At 45.1% G+C, this 16,233-nt stretch overlaps 1 protein-coding gene across 1 annotated transcript in view; it reads right to left on the bottom strand.

The window, feature by feature from the left end:
• klhl29 (kelch like family member 29) overlaps positions 1-15,748 on the bottom strand; it is a gene marked incomplete at its 3' end in the record, with an annotated part of 168,610 nt that extends 152,862 nt beyond the window's left edge. The window contains 2 exon segments of the mRNA XM_030345735.1: positions 5,324-5,392; positions 15,446-15,748.
• Positions 15,749-16,233: the final 485 nt, after the last annotated feature.

Raw genomic sequence — 16,233 nt, 5'->3', positions numbered from 1 at the left:
ATCACCAAAATAAAACAAAACTAATCCATCGATTGATGGATTGAAAAATATTCGTTAGCGGCAGCCAGAGAAACAAAACAAAACAAACAACAAACAGTTGTCTTAAGTCTTTGATGAAAACGAAACACCAATTTCAAACAAAGGCAAGCTAACTGCCGTTTAGGACAGCCGGATATTCTTGAAGGAGGGTTCAAAGAATAAAAGCTCACAAACCAGCCGTGAAAATAGTTTTCCTTTCAAAAGGCCTCCGTGAGGATCAGTCAGAGGTCTGCACGGAAGACTAGGGACGTTTTCTCCCCCACTGGACAGCAATGTATTATTGAGCTAATACACAACACTGAAAGGGACTGACAGCAGTTTAACAATATTTCTAGGGTCAGCTAAGGGTTGGGTAAACGCCCCCGCCGTTATTTATTTATGTGCTTATTGCCTTTTTCAAGCTACTTAAGCGTTTTCCCACCACCTTCTTGCTGACACCGCATGGTGAGTTCACTGCATTTTAGACGATATTTGAATGTCCAATCCGTCCGTCACATTTGTTATGAGATTTGTTGTAGATTTTGTGAATGTTATCAGTATATTATGAATTGATATCAAAAAATTATCCTACTACTACTGCTACTACTACTACTACAAAATATGTATTTTAATAACATAATTATTAATAATGATAATAACAATATAGCTGTTCAGGCAAAAATACAATTTGTGTTAATGTTCTTCCCTTTGGCTCTATGAAAACAGCATCAGTGGAGATTAACCTCGCATTTCTCTCTGTCCCTAAAATAATTAGGCTGGAAAGAACAACATTCCAAGTCGACTAGTTACGAGAAATAAAATACAGATTTCATTCCTGTTATGTTTGGAATATCAAAGAGAGAAAGTCGAAAAGTGGAAGGTAATGAAATAAAACGCTATTGCTTGGCAAAAAAAGGGATTACACTGAGCTGTGTTCAGGGAGCATGAGCAGTTGACGGTGTTATTTCCAAGGCGAAGCAAAGCCTTGTTAATGGCATCGAATATGAACCGAAAGGAGAGGGCAACTCTCTTTTCGACGACAACCATCTCCTATCTTTTCATCATGTAAGTACGGCTGCTATAGCCCCACACGCCCTTCAACGGTCAGAACAAACACAGCCCGGCCACGAGGAAATCAATACTGCCTCACACGGGCCGGGCGCGTTGTGTTACAAGATCATATGGAGCAAATTTGTAACTAATGAAACTTGACAGGTTGACAGACGGACGGACGGGGCGAGCCCTGACGCATTAAGGCCGGCTCCTTCTGATGTTGTTGTTGCTGTTGTTGCGAGCTACGCAGGACATATGCGGGGAACGGTAGAGGCGTCAAAACCGGTAACAGAGGGCTCTTGCGAAACCGGGGCTGACAGGCGAGCTCGGACCGTTCAGACGGTCGGACGGACGGCTGTCCAAACGGTTTGCCGTCTTCCTCTTTTGCGTCGTGTCAAGGCCCCTCCTCTATACTTGGACTCATCCTGCGGTGTTCCAGCCGTACAACACACAGCTCCCACGCTTAAGAGGGGGAATCTAAGCACTGTGCCAGGCAGGCCTCTAATTCTGTAATTACTACGACTTCTAGAATTTATTATTTACGGGCCACGGCTGCGGACACTTGAGAACACTCGAGACGCACTTAATACTGGGAAAATTACATTCCCGGTTCAATATGAAAAAAAACTTTTTCCGATGTAGAATGTGAAAAAATAAAATCGATCTGGGATAATAACAGCACTGGCCTTTGCTGAGGCGAATAACCCTGAACCAATCCACCTTAACAGTCGATCAACATCTGATACTACATAAAGCTCTCAAAGAAACCACTCTTCCACAGTCACCGTCCAACGTCAAGTCCCAGGTGCTTTGGCGGCTTCTATGGAACGTATAGAATCGTGGAATGCCTTCCATGCTGTGCTGACGTGCCTAATGGCTCCTTCTGCCAATGGCTACATCAACGCCGTTGCTGATTTCGTCCGCGTGCCACCCGGCCTATTCAAAGATATCAGGCTCAATAGGCCACGGGGGGTTTGGTGGATGGGGGGGGGGGGGAGGGGGGGTGGCATGTTGAGACCCCCTTACTGTGCGGCGGACCCATCGGGGGGGGGGAAGCATGAGATGTGTGCGTGTTAGTCTCAGTCCCTTAGGATTCTACGCTTCTTTAAACACTTGTCAGCCCCCCCGCGGTGCCCTATGTCTAAATCGTTGTGCGAGCCGCCCGGGAGATCATGCCTCACTTTTTACGAGACAGTTGCCATTACCGTTCCGGGCGTGACGCCGCTCCTTGTTTGGGGTGGTTTCGTGCCGTCTTTGCTATGCCGGACATTTCTGCATCTCTCTGGTTTGCGTCGCGTTTGCGGGTACGTGAGGTATGCGTCGCTTAATGCACTTGTTACTCTACCTACAAAGTTTTGCCAGGTCATCGGAAAAACCTCTGCGCCGGAAGAGGTCAAAGGTCGGATCATTAGCATCATTACTTTTGTGCTAAGCACACACATTTGTGTGTTTGAGGGGAAGCGCGGCGGAGGGGTCGGAGCAGGTGGGAGATGGCCCACATCATTTTCTGTCGATACAGCCTCACTGAGCTGTGTCTTTTTAAGGGCCCTTCTCCAGGGAAGAGGAGCAAGCTCTCTATCCGTCAGCAGGTAAGGGGCGAACGGCCTTTCTTCAACCCCTTCCTCCCCTGCCCCCCCTCCCCCCCTACGATCTCTTAATTGGAGCCTCTCCTCCCGAAGCTTACTCTCCCATGGACGGGTCCGTATTTTTTATATATATTTTTTTTTTTAAAAGGGAAGGTTATCGCATCCGAAGGTTATCTCCCAGCCTTATTTTGTGCTTTCTATGCACAAATGGAATACGAGACGACGGGAAGCCGGGAAGCAGCGGGTGGGAGAAGAGAAAAAAAACGTGGGAATCGTGGGAAACGACTTACCGATCGTCATGAACAAAAACGAAAAACTGAACGGCAAATAACAGCGTTGGAGTAAAGCAGTAGAGACAAGAGAGTGGAGAGCAAAGAGAAGTATCCTTCTCTCCCACTGTCGACAAGGACAAAAGCGGAGAGCTTGCACTCGGCGAGATTATTAGTATTCACGGACACAAGTGATTCACTCCATGCCGCCGCCGCTATACTTAGCAGCCCCGCTCCAGAGGGGCCGGCCCGGCTTTTCCTTCTCGCCAGGAGATGTATGGGGGGGGGGGGGGGGGTCCCCTGCTGGTCGGCAAATCCACGGGAACCTTGACCCCTCTACTCTACCTACCACCCCCCCTTGGCCTTCTTCCCTACGTGACCATGGCGGGGGCCCTCGCGGGGGTCTGTGGCGGGGGGGCCCCCGGCTGCCCGATGGACCAGCTTGGACCGTTTCGTCTGCCACTGGGACAGCGGTTCTCCTCCTCGCTGGAAGCTTGTCATCCATCATTACGGGAAGCGACCGTGACGGTGATTTCAGCGGACAGCTCTGGCGTATCGTCTGAGGGGAAGGGGAGGGGTGGGGGACAGGATGGGGGAGGGAAGGGAGGGGGGGGGGGGGGGAAGAGAGGAAGGGTGCCATGCACAGCCGGGCGAACATGGCACCGTGACGACTGTAGGTGCACGGCGAAGGGGGAATAGAAATGTGCTTTACAGCTTGGATTCGACTAAGAAGGAAAACAGAGTGAATGTAAATATTGTATTCGGGCCAGGTCATGTTTTTTCCAATATCGGTATCCATATGTTGTTTTTCTGCAATAAGAACATTACTGTTTTTGCCAAGTGTTACACAACATGGATAGTAGTATTGCAATGCTCTTGATGGGAGATGCATTACGCAAAGTGTGACTCCGGCGAGTTAATTGACTGGGCTGTGAACGGACTGTGTGGCACAGCCAATCAGAAGCAACCATGAAAAAGGTGGGCGGGTGGGGGGGTGCTTCTTTACACTTTGTACAGGGCCCCGGCACCTGAGAGCCCTGGGGGGCTCGACTTAACCATGGAAAACACCTCACATCATCAGCGTGTGATAATTAGGGCTGCTCTGACCCAGAACACAAAAGGCACGCGCGCACACGCACACACACACACACACACACACACACACACACACACACACACACACACACACACACACACACACACACACACGCGGGGGAGGAAGGGCACCCGGTCAACTCACTCGGGGGGGCAGATCAAAGACGCTGTGTCTGTTTAATCAGCCGTCGCCGTGGGTAACCCCATTAATTCAATTCCACCTCATCAAGCGGTGTGAGGACGCGCCGGAAGCCACCGCCGCCTTCCTGAGGTCCTTCAGCCCCACGGCGGCAATCCCCTCTCCTAATGACCCGAGCTGGGCCTCGAAGGAAGACCCCAACACACGCACACAAACACATACACACACGCATACACAAACACACACACACACACACGCACGCACACACATGCACACCCGCAAACACCCACCTGCACATGCACGTGCGCACACACACACACACACATGCACACCCGCACAGGCACTTTTTTGAGGACGTTGGTTGGGGTTTCTGTTGTTTTGTTTTGTTTTGTATTAGTTTGCAGACACACACATGCACACCCGCAAACACCCATCTGCACATGCACGTGCGCACACACACACACACATGCACACCCGCATAGGCACTTTTTTGAGGATGTTGGTTGGGGTTTCTGTTGTTTTGTTTTGTTTTGTATTCGTTTGCAGACACAATCGCAACATCTCAGTGGGTGAGGTGGAATAAGATAAAAACGCAGGTCACTTTCCGGACACAGGCTGGGAAGCCGGCTGGAATAGATGTCACCCCCCTCCTCCCCCCCCCCGCCATCACCAGCGCCAACCAGGGCAGCCGAATACAGAAAAACACGCCTGACACACACACACACACACACACCCGCCTCACACACCTACACACACCCGCCTCACACACCTATACAAACCCACCTCACACACCCATACCCACTGACTTAAGGGGCAATAGCCAGGGATGGTGTGCAGAACATTTAGCCTGATTGAAAAAGAAATCCCATATTTTAATCCATTGTATTAGAAAATATTCAGGACATACATCCTGGAAAAACCCAGTCGTTCCAATTTTCCCGCCAGTAATCTATGATTAAAATCTATGCGGGCTTCAACTGCTGGAGGAAAATAAGAATCAATCAAAAAAAAAGAAAGAAGACGAATACACTGCAGGAGAAAACCCCCCTAGCGGTCCCTCATTGGTCAGCCGTATCATCCTGTGAGGGAAGTTTCCCCCCACGTGGCGGTGCCATGAGATGTGGACAGAGACACGAGGTAATGAGCCTGATACCTTACCGTACCTTTGGTCTCTGGCGGACGAGGATGCTCATCACAGACCGATGAGATCGGTTGAGTGTCTCCGTGTGCACCTGGAGCGAAAAAACAAAAAGGGAACACAATGAGAAAAAACGCAACGACACTGACAGCGGTGTTGACGGATGACAGCGTGAATTTAGAGCCAGGCTGAAATCAAAAGGGACGAACGGCTGCTTCTTATCAGCTGAGGCCGATACTCGAGCACACGGACATGCACCGGCGCCGTCTATTCAACGATACAGATCAGCCGTCCTTTCACACGCACGCACGGGGAAATAAATAAATAAATGAGCCATTCAGGCAAGACATGATCTTCATCAAGAGATTTATTAGTGTAATCTTTGGCCTGCAGGAGAGACAAATGACTCCACAGACACACCGAGAGCGAAGGGGGAGAGGGGGAGACACACACACACACACACACACACACATACACCGAGAGAAAGAGAGCGAGGGAAAACGAGATCCGTGGCCTCTAGATCTATCAATAACCCAACACTCCCCGTCTGTCCTTGACTTATCACGGAGGTCAACTGCAAACGAAGCTCCGCGATACGGAGCACTGTGGGATGGGCACCAACGCACCAATCACGTGGCCCGTCGAGGACAGTGATGTAATGGGGGGCATGAGTAAACATTGATGGCCATTAATATTCTGTGGGGGTAGGAGTGTGTGTGTGTGTGTGTGTGTGTGTGTGTGTGTGTGTGTGTGTGTGTGTGTGTGTGTGTGTGTGTGTGTGTGTGTGTGTGTGTGTGTGTGTGTGTGTGTGTCTGATGACTTTGTGGTCCCTGCACACTTTGGATGTCGCCGAGGCAACAATCGCTAAGCAATGACATTGTTCCTCTTTGTTGCAATGTTCCTCTGTCAGTGGCTCCTACTGAGCTAAATAGATATATTCATGATATTCATTCAGTCTTTTTAGCACAAAACCAAGAAAGCACTGTAAAAAGATAATATTGAATAGCTCCTACCTATTACCTCCTGAGTGACATCCAGATATTAGCCTTACAGAAAAGAACAGTTTATACAAATGTGAAATAAGGTTAACCACCACGCTAGGTTCAACCTACCCTGCAATACAATATATCCAATATTCCCTTCCGCTCCACACAATACAAACAGCAATTTAAAAAAGGATGAAAAAATAACTCGGGAATCAAATCATAACATTAAATATATCTTGGGCGTAACTCAAGGGTAACACTTAGGGGACACTAATTAACCATTTATCAACAATAGTTAATTCAGTAATAAGCATTATTAATAGAGCATTAGCATAGGAATTAGGGGTAGGTTTAGGGTTAATCTCAATCCCCTAACCCTATCAAATAATGTGTCATTTAACAGCTTAGTTAACATGAACACCATAAGTAAACATAAACAACATTAGTAAAGTATCGTATCGACAATTAGCTGTTATTCAACATAATGAATACATTTTTATTGCTGCATTCATTAATGATTATTATTCCTTACTAATGTAAACTTATTTTAAAGTGTTATCAACCCATAGCTCTATGAACAGTAATCTTGTGGCCCGTTTTTCTCCCCTATCCAAATTCATCATGCTTACAGTCTCACAGCAACAAAGACAGGGAACGGATATGATGTGCCAAATACAGCCACATGTTCTGTTTAGCAGTCTGAGTTAAACATTTGTCAATGCAAATCAGGACAAAAAACAAATCACATAGATGGAACCCCTCTGAATTGTATTTTACCCTGCAAGGGAAATTAGTAATGTGTTGTTTTTTTTATCACCCCCGCACAATGCAGGAGACCATTAACTACCTCATCGACCTCTCCCTAAAGATTTTCTCAGTGTCTTTCTTCTCAAAAACACCCATTTGCATATCTTTATTGCACAACATACACTCAGTGTCAAAAGTCACTAGTGGATAACATTTTATAATGAAAAACTGCGGCAATTATCGAGTTACAGAAAAAAAACACAGAAAGCTTTTACACCTGAAGATGTCAGTCTTCCATTTCACACAACTCTATTAGGGATCAAAAACTGAGAACTGTCGAACTCAGATGCAAACGCACGCAATAAATGCTATATGAAACACGGCACAGAGTCAATCATTCTGTAATCAAATGCATTGTTGAACCCCTGCATGTATTAGCTTGTTCCGACGGCCCGCCAAAAGCTCCTGGATTCAAACACCAACGTCTGCCGTCTACCAGCAGACAGGTTGCCTCTCAACCCCAGCCCGCCCCATAACGGCATGCATCTGAATTCAGTCACAATAGAAGAAGCGGATTTGCTTAATGACTACAGTAACAGTAAATAGCATTCACTGGTGGACTGGACGCAACGTTCGAACAGGCGGAGACATCCATTCAAATGGCATTTCTTAATCACAATGCAGCTCCGCAATCACCAGAGACCAATTAGGCCAGGGAGAAGGGAGGCCAGGCATTTAGAATTCAACTGGGCCGGCACCAAGTTAACACCACTTGGAGGAAAGGCTGGCAAGGGCAAACTTTAATCAAGTGGACCATGAGAAATATACCACATATTCGTGCAGATAGTGCAGCAGACAAATGTATTGTTCCAACCAACGCATTGTTTCCATTGTTTATCACTCTCACTGCAGCACAATAACCGCAGCAAGTTTCATTGTTTTTTTCCCGAAGGCCAATGAATTCCTGTTGTGAAAGACGACTGGATAGATCCATCTCAGGGATGCAGAGAAATAGAAATGTCACCCCCGGGAATAGCTAAATAAGATTTGCACAGCAAAAGGCCAACAGGCACCTATCAAAAAAAAATGAAGAAAGGAAAAAATGACGAAAGACATCTTAAACAACGACACTTTCGGCAGCCATCTTAACACGACAGCGACATTAATCATAGCCGTTTTTCGGCACATCCCTTTTTGCGGGAATGTCAGGCCAGTTGAGAATACATTTCCTGTGTAAAAAAATACAAACTAAACCGAAATACTGGGCAGCCCAGAATGTTTTTTGGTTTACTTCCAGTTTCCAAACAGTAGTTCACCGACGTTCTCCAAGAATGTTTTTTTCTTTTTTCACTGTACTTTGCGTTTCCAAGGCTGCCAGAACCAAAAACAATAATTGCCAAGCTTTCATGTCCATACCAATTAACAAAGAGCAAAATTAGAGTTTTCTTACAGCATGAGGCAGAAGCGATGTCCTTGTTAGTCTGTCCTCCCAAAAAGCGTGTGACAAACGGCAATGCCAATCATTTCCAGAGCACACAAGTCAACATGCACCTTAATTCTTTCAAGGTTGTATCTGTTGTTATTGTGCCGTGAAACACAGCAGCAACCATTAAAACAACTAGGCCTTATAACCCCGGATTGTACACTGAATGTACACCGTGCATTGACAATCGAATAGCGTGCACTGCAGCATTTAGAAGCTGAGCGAAGGGACAACAGTATTGTCGATGCAATTTCCAGTTCCAGGAGGGGAAAAAAGGCGAGATAAATACACAGAAGAGCCGACATGCCAATAAGCCATACACAGGAAGCCTGTTATAGACTCCCCATTATAGATTCACATCACATACAGCGACGGCTGCATGATTTATGCAATCTCTTAACTCAAGAGGCACCTTTCAACTTCTACTGTTGGAGTATGCAAATCACAGCGCTGCAAGTATCTGTTATGTATACTTCGATTAACTGTGAACTATTTACATATTCATTTGAAATCGGTACAGATCCGTGATTTAGTGCTCCGGCGAGCTCCCTGGACCGCCGGTGCCCTCCGGAACGGAAAGCCACTCTGCGATAGAAAAAGTGACGGCGTTCCATCACTGACCACAGAATCATAACTCGCTTTTCTTCACCTTTCAAAGTGCCAGGAGTTTACCCTGGCTCTGTAATGATCGGGGGTGGTTGGGGAGTAGATTACCACATGAGATTGTCAAAATCATTAATTGGTGTGCTTGACACAACAAACCAAAGAGCTGTGGCTAAAGTTTCAGTAAAACTTCTTCTGCGACCCACTCGTCACCTGTAATCGAATAGAGAATAGAGTCTACGCTGTATTGCGTAGGGATGAACCGTCGATACGTCATGGTGTTCTATACACTAGCTAATAGAACGAGAATGTGTGGTGTGATTTGATTTTCCTTGTGCTTTTCTTCGAGACGCATGTAAGCGACAACTTTAGTGGTTCCAAATGGGTCCTTCCTGTCCTCGTCGCAGCATCAGAGCCCCGTTAAGGCAGGGAAAGCGGTCTCTCGGTATGTCACCGCATCAGTTCTCAAGGCACATCTCAAACATAATGCACCCTTACCCTTAAAAAAAAGCCAAGGACACACAAAAACTAAAAAAAAAAAAAAAAGCATGAGGCATATTCACTCTTACACAGAAAGAGTCTGCACGACCCACAGCTGAAATAATTCATGACACGCATTATGTTCATTCCAAAAACTGGAGATAAGCTAATAAAATACGTCCTATTAAACCGCTCTTGGTCTATAAAAGGGGACGCCAGGGGAGCCGCGGCGCGGGCTTTAGCACGAGGGGAGCAGACTCACCACAGCCTGGCAGGCTGCATAAACAGCCCAACATGGGGCTGGGTGGGGGCTGATAGAGCTACCAGAGGGGGAATCGCCTTGCGTTGCCCATCTCAATTCCACCCCACCCCAACCCCCCTCCTACGTGGAGCGAAACTGCACTGTCATCATCAGTAGGGGGGCTGGGGGGCCGGTGAACTAGGGGGAGGGGGGGGGGGGGGGGGGGTGGCTAACAGGCTTAACCTGCTTCTTATGGGGCTGCTCAGAGCACAGCGGGGTCAACGCTGGCAGGGGGCCCTGAGATGAAGGTTACCCCCCCCCCCCGACCATCCCTCATATTCAAAGCCACAACCCCCCCCCCCTCCCCTGCAGAGCATGTCAAGTGCATCTGCGCGGCTGTCTCCTGTCTCTTGTGCGCATTAGGAATATGGTAATCAGACGGGGGTTTTGCTGCGTGAAATATCCCTCAGTATGTTGACGTGTATACGTGTGCATGAAGTTGTGCGGCAGACGTTTTTATCCAGAGTGACTTACCGCCTCGGCGGAGAACGATCAAAAGGTATACATCGACAATAGTGCAGCATTTTTTTACCCCTGCACAAGCAATTTAACTCTCACCGAAAATAAACGACGAGCAACTATAGGTATCAGAAACAAAAGGGGTCTGTAAACATCGGGAGGTATGATTGTGTATGATAAAATGTATCTCACCACCACGCTAAACAGGAAATAGGTTAAAGCTAGATGCTACAACGGTTGACTTGGCAGTCCTTAGCGTCAGCTGGCTAGCTCGAGGCCTAATAAGGGCCACCATATTGGGGCAGGGTAGGCTTGGCTTGATGGGGGAAGCAGGAAAGGAATAGCCAAGTCTGCACATTAGATATGAATGGTTCAGCACTAGCACCAGAACAAAGATCTAGAGCATATTTGTGGAATATACGTTAGGTCGTGAGGATGGATGGACATAAAAAAGGTATGCTCTCTCTACTCTCTACTCACTACTCTGCTCTACTCTACTCTACCCACACACCTTTTGACATCAACTCGTTGGGGTTCATCACTGCTCTCTTCATTTAAATCACATCCATGATTCCTGTTTTTATAACCCTTTTGGAGAAGTTATGAGTTGAACTCGGAAAATGGAGTTGTGACATCGTTATATATTTAATGTTGGAATAAAGACATTTTTTTTGCATGAAATAAGCTAATATTTTGACCCAAATAGACATTGAAGAACAATTCATGTAAAATAACACACATAGCCTGTAGTTGTAGTAAAGTAGTCAAACCTGAATTTTGTAAAAAATTATATAATTTAAGAACATAATAGACATTAAAAAGCCATTATTTAGTATTTTCTACTATTATTATGAAAGATTTTAGAAGGGAGGGTAGCATTGGGACGCGGTCGTATAGTTCTCTGTTTAATGGTTGTCAGGGGCTCAGTATCTGGCTCCACAGCGTGCCGTCTACACAGTGTGCTTCGAGGCCACTCGGGTCTCAAAACACTCAAAAGAACCAGAGAGTTCACAAGCTTTTAACGACATGACACCAGTGTCGCTGCACAGCCCCAGAGCGACTGCGTTCTACGGGGCACCAGCAACGCATCAGCATTTCATAGTTCACCGATTTCTAAAGAGATGGGTAAAGAAATATATGGGTCATCATCATGCTTTTTTCTTTCTTCTTTTTTTTTTTTTTTTTTTTCACTCCAGCCACACCAGTGAGGATATTACCGCTATTGTAGATATTCAAAGGAATATTAATCCAAAGTTGTGTAGCCACTCAGACTTGAATACAAAGGGTGAACAAAGGCAGGGGATTGCAGGTTGAGCGATGGCTTTAAACTTTATTTTCAAGAGCTTTCTCTCATAGCTTTTAATATGAGATGTATCGATGAAGATGCCAGTAGGGACTATCAATGTTTATAACCAGCTTTGATATTAACACGACAGGTGATGAGCTATTGGCCTCCAACCTTTTGATGAAGTGTATGCGATGAGTCCTGTATTTAGAGAAAGAGTACTGTGCAGAAATACTCATAATGCAATGTCACGCTGAAGAAATTAGCGTGAATCCTTAAGATATTGAAGCCAAGTATTCTGAACGCGAACTCCACACAAAATAGTCTGACCTCAACGGCGTGATGAATCGGCAGCCATCTTTTAAACACTGTATGCAAGGTCAGGCACGGAGGTCGGCGCTAATTAAAATCCATTGACTAATGATAATACGTGCAATGTCTAGAACATGCGCGCGCTTTGAAGATCTTAGCAGCTGACCGGAGGCATCAATGGAAGGAGGAGAAACGACTCGGATCTCTGAAGCTGGTGTACATCAATAGTGATGGCCTTCCGGTTCATTCTCCACATCAGATTGATGATCCCGTATCATGCATATTGGCAAAAAGGAAAATGAAAACTATGATAAGCTTTCTGAAATCCGAATATATATTACTTTATATATTTAAATTAAACATATATCATATATATAAAATAATACTATTGGATTGATAAGACGGAGAATCCATTCGCACATGAACATACAACCACAAACGTATGCTGAACATGGTCAAAGAACCAAGAAGATACTTAAAAACAAATCAATGTCGTCATTTCAATGTCCATCCATTTTATCAACCGAAACACAACAAATATGTTGCCAAATAAATGACAAGGAGTAATGCTGTTGATTGTTGCGTTCGTTGTGTTGTGGTTGCCCATAGCAATCCGATGCAGTCAACATCAACTGTGGCTACCTTTAGGGAAATCCAACAAACAAAACACAAGGTCAAGCCTCACCTAATGTTGGTTTACGGTGTTTTTATTTATTCATGCCTGGATACATTTGTATAAAAAAACACTTGTACGCATGGTTACGGATTAATTTGAAAACCAACCAACCTAACCCTTTTTATATAATTCTTTTGTAGAAAAATGGAATAGCTTAAATTGAGTTTCAAGCCAAATTATTTTGCAGAGAACATATTACTGAGAACAGAATGAATACATTAACAAGGAAACTAAATTAGACTTTATCTAAGTAGTTGCTTTATGATTAACGTTTTGGCAAAATTAGATTAAACATTGATGATGACATAAAAAATTAACCATTCTCTTAATGCAAGTTTATTATCACCTGCCTAAAAATACGAATGGCTGCAGAAAGTGATCCGTCCACTAAGGCTTGGAAGCCAAAAATATCTACTTTAGGAAGGCAGCTGGGAAGTGTCTCTTCTCCAGCACTTCTAGACAGTGTCTATTCGATCTCTACTTTAATTAAATCCAATAGCATACATATGCTATAATAACAAATTGGAAAGATAAATATGTGTTAAAAGTCATGGGCGTCAGGGTGTATGGGGACATCTGTTTAAAGCCCCAAAGATCCTGGTTCTTCCTTTGGATTCTCACACCACTTATTACGATAACAGCTATTTCCTTGGTGCTATACCATCTTTACAATGTGATACTTCGGAGACCCAAGCTAACCTCTGCAATTCCCATTTTTTAGAATACCTTAAACCTCTCCGGGTGAATATGTGGATAGCTGCTGAAGAAAATAGTATGTATATATATATATATATATATATATATATATATATATATATATATATATATATATATATATATATATATATATATGCTTACTTCAGCCCAACACTCAAACTCTTGCGCGGTGGCTATGCTTTAATATAAAAATGTCCACAAATAATTTATTGATTCACAGCACCAAACGTACCAATTTGTTTCCTGCTGATTGTAACAGGAATAAAAAATGTCTTTCTGGGGTTTTTCCGAAACTGTAAAAGGTAAATGTCACGAGTCATTTCTAAATTCATTTGTCAGGCTTTCGACACATCTGCAGGCCACTTTAAAATGCTGTTGGAAACGCGGTGGGATTATGCAGGTCGGGTTTATCTCTCCGAGGCCTGGGACAGACCAGATGAACAGACCAGATGAACAGACCAGATGCTGTCCCATGGATGTCTATACGTCCAGAAGTTCTCCTGTAGGATATACACAGGCACACACATGCACGAGCGTGCACGAGTGTGCACATACACACTGTAATACTTTTACTGACGACACACTTGTGCTGGTTAAATAAAATAAAATAAACATGCACCAACACACACACACTTACGCACAAAAAATGCGCGCACACGCACGCATACACACACACACACACACACACACCTATAGTGCTGTTAAACTCATCCACCTGACGATATAATGAAAGCTCAGAGTAAATCCCGCCCCCTTTAGATACCACTCTGCTAAGAGAAGGACCTGCTGAATCAAACGTTAAAGCAGCATGTGATATATCAGCCCAAGCGGTTCCAGACCGCCGCGAATGTTCGGGAGGGGAATGAAGAAAAAAAAAAAAACACTGAAAATATAACCTCTAAAACAGTCTTCTATAATAAAAAATAAAAGGTTCTCTCTTGCTCTCTTTCCCGAGCCAATATTTGCAGGTAGCCGGTAGTACCGACGTGTAAACATGGTGTGTGTGTGTGTGTGTGTGTGTGTGTGTGTGTGTGTGTGTGTGTGTGTGTGTGTGTGTGTGTGTGTGTGTGTGTGTGTGTGTGTGTGTGTGTTGGGGGGGGGGGGGGGGGTCTGCCTCTAAATAGAACCACATTGGCAGAGGGCGATGCTGAACAAACGTCCCTAAATATTAACAGATGTTCACGTAGAGCGCTCATAAACACAATCAGGGGTATATCGTGCATTGTTGTTGTTGTTGTTGCTGCGCCCACCACTGCTGTGCCTTCCACTGACAGACATGCGGCAACGACTGCTATGGAAAACTGTTCAAACTATACACATATATATAGGAGGTGATGCAGTACATTTTACAAGGATAGGAAATACCTCTGTATATATATATAGAGAAAATTACTGGTCTTTATGGACCAATCAATCTTCTGTACACATCCATTTTTAAATATAACTCCACACACACACACACACACACACACACACACACACACACACACACACACACACACACACACACACACACACACACACACACACAGTTGACAGTAGGCCTGGTGCTGACTGTTATTACACTTTGGTAAGTATGGCATGAGTATGTACATGTAGGCCTACAACGTGTCACAGTGGTGTATAATAACTTACAATTTGCACTCTGCAGACGACAGGGTTACATGACCATTAAACTCAATATGCAGTCCAAGGATAAACCCAATCGATTTCAATTAGATAACATAATAACTGCCAGGCTAATTTAGATGACTAATTGATTGCAGTCATAATTTAGCCAGCCTGTTTACGGGGCCGTATTAGTATTGCTCAGATATTAAGTCCCCATAATAACAATGTCACTGTCACAAAGATGTAAACTGAGTGCCTTTCCCTTTTTTTCCACTCTCAGAGAAGGAGCGCTTGCGCACAACGTGAGAACCTTTCACTACATTAGGTAGGCTATGGTCCTCCGACGAGGGGTGGCTCTGACTGGGTGCCTATGAGCCTTCCCTCTCTCATTCATTCACGATAGGACAGGTGCGAACTCTTCTCAAGATCATTGCACGCCAAAAAACACCGCGTCCGCTCAGCCTCACTCACTGTACAGTGCACTCACCTCCCTGGTCGTTGTTTCAGTGTGTCCCCCGGCGTGTGTCCTTGTTTCCCTGCGACGCTTATGTATGAATTCTGTCTTCTTTATCCCGCAAAGACCAGTGTTGCATTTTAGAGCAAAATGTACAACATTCTCTAATGGCACAAGCTGTGCGCGTATGGTTAGGTGTCCGGTCTCTGCTAAGCTCTGCGCCTCGCGAACTGCCAACGGAGTGGACGGGACTTGGCAGACGCCACGGTACCCTTCTTTATCTGATCGTTGCACGGCTTCGGCTCTAAGATGTAAGCGAATGCTTAGCCGAACTGGCTGGCGCACGGTGGCTACTTTACTCTCGACGCGGCTCCTCCCCTTTTACTTCGTATTTCGAGCTGGCCCTGGCGGCCCTTCAGCGCCTCTCACAGGCCACTGGGCGCAATTGCATGTGCCTCACAGAAATCTTGCTTGGGGCGTCCACGGACCCCAACCGTAGCCCCCTACCCCCAAACTCTGCTTCTTACAGTAAAGTTCGAACTATTCTGTCGTTTTTTATTTTGTTTTGTTATTCTGTTGGCCAACCTCAAAAAAACTCTTTTTTTTTGTTTTGCTGCTGAGAAGCTGTTTTCAGCTTTGTTGTCCTACCTCAAGACTGGTTCGTTTTCATTTGGCAACCGTTTTAAACAAGTGGCCACGGTTCAAGGATCACGGTTTGTTATCTATAAATATAAAATAAATCGGTGGTGACAGTATAATAACAAACAGTGTAATAGAGTAATAGGGTTTATTTATCACTGCTGGTGAGAGCGTCATGATGG

Source organism: Gadus morhua, chromosome 21, assembly GCF_902167405.1.
Source record: "Gadus morhua chromosome 21, gadMor3.0, whole genome shotgun sequence".
NCBI lineage: Eukaryota > Metazoa > Chordata > Actinopteri > Gadiformes > Gadidae > Gadus > Gadus morhua.
This window is presented reverse-complemented; position numbering and strand designations above follow the sequence as displayed.